Source organism: Pteropus vampyrus, unplaced genomic scaffold (assembly GCF_000151845.1).
Source record: "Pteropus vampyrus isolate Shadow unplaced genomic scaffold, Pvam_2.0 Scaffold9, whole genome shotgun sequence".
Taxonomy (NCBI): Eukaryota; Metazoa; Chordata; class Mammalia; order Chiroptera; family Pteropodidae; genus Pteropus; species Pteropus vampyrus.
Genome location: NW_011888790.1, coordinates 11891601 through 11896372, shown reverse-complemented (window position 1 = coordinate 11896372; position 4772 = coordinate 11891601). Strand labels below are relative to the sequence as shown.

The 4772-nt window shown below is 32.6% G+C and overlaps 1 pseudogene; it reads right to left on the bottom strand.

Annotated features, from left to right (window-relative positions):
- Positions 1-402: 402 nt before the first annotated feature.
- On the bottom strand, positions 403-521 carry LOC111730222 (annotated as a pseudogene).
- Positions 522-4772: the final 4251 nt, after the last annotated feature.

Genomic DNA, 4772 nt, shown 5'->3' with positions numbered 1-4772 from the left:
TGTGTACAGACAGCTCTTTTAAGGAGTTTTGCTGTAAAAGAAGCTCTCACAGAGTAGCTGCTGCCTAACTACACTCATTGAACACCTGTGATTTGTGATGACCTGGATATACTGAAATAGGCCTCAGGTGATGAGAAAAATCATTTAAAATGTTGTAAAAGGCTTTTTTCTCTTAAGAAATAAAATATTCAAAACCAGCATCCCAGATTCTAGTTCTTCATCCAATCATGTTACACAACTTTTTAAACAAAATTAGTAGTTTCTGATTCAAAATGGTCTCTATGTAGAAGATTCTTTTCTTTTTTTTTAATTTTTTTTTTTACTTTTTAGGCGAGGCAACCCTTTGTTGACCTCACAGATTGCAAGGACCTTGTCAGCTTACAATCCCTTATTTATCTTTTATGCCTACAGCACCTGGCCTTCCTAGGTGGTCTCCCATCCAAGTACTAACCAGGCCCGACCCTGCTTAGCTTCCAAAATCAGATGAGATTGGGCTTGTTCGGGGTAGCACGGCCATAGACTAACTAGAAGATTCTAATACAATCTCTCTCAACCTATCACTAAGATGTCCAGAAAGCAATTAAAAAAAATTCACTATAACTTTGTAAACTAAGTCAGAAAACATAACAGAATGTGAGGAAATACACAAATTATTAAATAAATTAAAATAGAGAAAACTCTATTTGGAGATTAATTTTAACACGAAGCAAAGTCAAACACAAAATGGAGACCAGACTCAAGAATTCCCTGAGCAGACAACCTTTTAGCTATGTGAGCAAAACTAAATCTAGCTTATTTTCTGAACATAAGCAAAACTTAACTTAGGTTATTTTTTGTAAACACCTAGGACAATCGTTAAAGAAACAAGTCATCTTCCTAAAAATGGTATGAGATAATCACTTTTAACCAATCACTTACTATTTGGAACCCTCCCATTATAATAACCAAACATTGTAAAGATTAAACAACTTCCTTATTTTCACTTTACAATCCATCCTGTAATTTCCTGCCCTTGAACTTCATGTCAGTTTTTATTTTTGAAGACTCTCAATTAACCCTAACTAAATATTGTTTATTGATTTGGTGGCTTAGATTTTGCTATTTCTAGATTTTTGACACCAGAAACAGATAACTTGACAAAAGGCACTTCTGACTTCTGAATAAAGATGGCAGAATACAAACAGGCATTTACCTTTGCTACCTTCTGAATTCTTATAGAAACTAGAGGATGGATTTTATTTAAACCTTATGACCAAAAGGAAGACAAAAATAAAACTGCAGTACAATTTTTTAAACTGAAACATAAATAGAAAGGAGTCAACTTACTTACCAGACCTTAGGGTGCTGGATCCCAAAGCAGTTGCAGGGAAAGCTCAGACACAACCCAATTTATACCATAGATAGTGACAACTGATCATCATAATTAAGAACTGTTGGCACCTGAAACCTCTCAGGTAGAGGTAGAGGTGGGGATACAAAGTGGATCACTTGTTAAAATTTTGCTCAAGAACCTGTAGTGCCTCAATCCCATCCCCTGCTTCATGCAGCTTGATGCCTTTCCCTTTCTAATCCTGGCAGAGGAGGCAAGATTTGCTGTCTAAAGATAGTAAAGCAAATATTCTTCAGATCAGGGGAAGCCAGGCACAATTCAGCATAGGGGTACCATACTGACAAGTTGATTAAGTGAATATTTACACGCAGATGCTGACTCCACTTCAAATGCGTAAGTACCCCTGTCTACAAATAAGAACTAAAACATTGAAATTTTTAGTTGGAAACTTAGGTGTAAATCTTCACAAATTTAAATCAGACAGTAATTTTTTAGATATGGCACTACATTCGCAAGCAATCAAAGAACAAATAGCCAAACTTTAAGTTAAAACCTTTGGGCTTTCAAAGGACACTATCAAGAAAGTGAAACTCACAGAGTGGGAGAAAATATTTGAAAATTATATATCTGAAAAGAGTCTAGTGGGAAGAATATATAAAGAACTATTAGAATTCAATAATAAAAAGACAACTCTATTTTAAAATGGGCAAAAAATTTAAATAGACATTTTTTCCAAGATATACGAATGGCCAATAAGCACATGAAAAGATGCTCAACATCATTAGTCATTAGGAAATGCTAATCAAAACCGCAATAATATGCCCACGAGGATGGCAATAATCAAAAAAGAAACAAGTTTTGGTGAGAATTTGGAGAAACTGAAACCCTCAAACATTGCTGATGGGAATGGAAAATGGTTATTTTCCTCTTAAAGAGTCAAGAGACATGAATACATATGTGCACAGAAAAACTTGTACATGAATGTTCATAGTAGCATTATACATAATAAACAAAAAGTGGAAACAACATAAATGTCCACCAACTGATGAATGGCTTAACAGTCATAGAATGGAATATTATTACTCATAACACAGGAATGATGTTCTGATACATGCTACAACATAGAGGAACCTGAATGACATGCTAAGTAAAAAAAAAAAAAAAAACCACAAAAGACTACTGTATTATATAGTTCCATTGATATAAAATGTCTGGAATAGGTGAATCTATAGATACAGAAAGTAGATTAGTGGTTCTTAAGGGCTGAGAAAAATGGGGCGTAGAGAGTGATCCTAATGGGTATGAACTTTCTTATGGGGATGATAAAAATGTTCTCGAATTAGCAGTGATCAATATATAACTTCGTGAATATGTTAAGAAACTGAATTGTACACACTAAAAGAGCGAATAATATGAATTATATCTCAATAAAGTTGCTTTCATAAAAGGAGAAAAATAAAGATTAACATTGGATGAAGAGATTAATATTGATGAAAATTTAAAATAAAAGTCATGCGCTCTTTATTTTTTAGTATGTTCCTCTTCTTTGATTATTGTTCCCACAGCTGATACTATTCTCTCTATATAATTAGAAAAACTGAAAACAAGCTATATCATAAGCATTTTTTCCACATTACTAAAAACTCTTGATTAAGTTTATTTAAAAGATTACATACTATGCTGTACTGTAATTTACATAGTAATTTTCGAGCCATTAGATATTAGGTGGTTTCTAGTTTTTTACTATTATAGGTGATGACCACATTTGACAAAAAAAAAAAAAAAAATCCTTGTTTGAATTTCTGATTATTTCTTTAGACTGGACTTCAATAAATGGATTTATTGCAGAAAAGAGAAATTAAAGATTTTTGATAACTACTGAAAAATTATTTTTCTCAGAGTTTTGCCAATGCTCATTGTTCCCAACTGTATAATGGACTTATTTTTAATCTATAGCCTTGCCAACATTATGTATTTTCATAATTTTTTTCTTAAGTGCCAAAATATAAAAGCAAACAACAACAAATAACAACAACAACAATAACAATATACTTGCTTTCAAGATGCTTTCAGTCTAGTAGCATGAGAGACAGCTACAGGGACATACACAAAACAGTGTACAGAGGACTTTTACAGAGTGATGTTTCTACTTTCGAATGTCAAAATCCTCTATCATCTCTCATTTCCTTGCAATGGTCCGTTTGACCGCAACACCTAAACTTTCCATATCTGGATATGTTTGGGTTTCTTTGAAGCAAAGAATGGTGGATGACAATATATTTTATTTTAATTTACTTTACATGATGTATAACTGATTTACAGTTTTAAAAAATTATTCTCCTCAAGATACTTAAACATATCAGTATGTAACTTTGCTAATTATATCATTTTTTCTTTTAAAAATCATCTCCATATATGTTGACATAATCCATGAATTTTTTACATATTTTCTGCTTATAAAGGTTTTTCTTAATTGGATTTTTCAGCTTTGCTTAAGTTTAAAGAATACTTTTCTCAGTTGTACTGATTTTCAGTGTAGTAACTCAGTATTTAATACTGTTTAGAAATTTCTTCTTGCTGTTCATGAGACTGATTTTTTAATACCCTCTAGCTTTCTTAGTTAAATACTTTTTCTGTTTTATTAATTATGTCTTTGATGATTGGAATTTACTTTTCTTTTTTAAAATCATGACATTTTCAAGTTAGAGATAAATATAGAGAATACCATGACATGCCGACATCATTCAGTTTTATCAATTTAAAAATTTTTGCAGTACTTGCTATAGATAATTTTTAAGAAATAAAAATATGACTGAATTAGTTTGCTAGGGCTGGCTAAGAAGATACTATATACTGAGTGACTTGAAGAACAGAAATTTGTCATGTCACAGTTCAGAAGTCTGAAATTAAGGTGTCAGCAGAGTCACAGTCCCTCTGAAAGAGCCAGAGAAGGCTCTGTTCCAGGCTTCTCTCCTAGATGCTGGTAGTTCCTTGTCTAGTGGCAGCATAAGTCCAGTTTTCACGCAGTATCCTCTGTGTGTGTGTGTCTCTGTGTCCAACTTTTCCATTTTTATAAGGACACCAGTTATATTAGATAAAGGACCACCCTATTCAGTACGGCCTCATTTTAATATATCCAATTGTATTTGCAGCAACCCCATTTTCAAATAAGGTCACATTCTGAGGTACTAGGGGGTTTAGGACTTCAACATATGAATTTGGATGAACAAAGTGCCACCTGTAACAATGACAAATATCCTTGAAACCTTTTGTATGATCCTTCTTGACTAGTGTTTCCCCCTTCACCTAAATTTTTAAATCTTTTCCAGTATTTTATCCTATTTCATATATGAATTGATCCAAAAACAAGACATGTTTGTTTGACATGTTCTCAATTTTTATGTAAATATTACATTATCCTATCACTTGTGTCTTTTTGTTC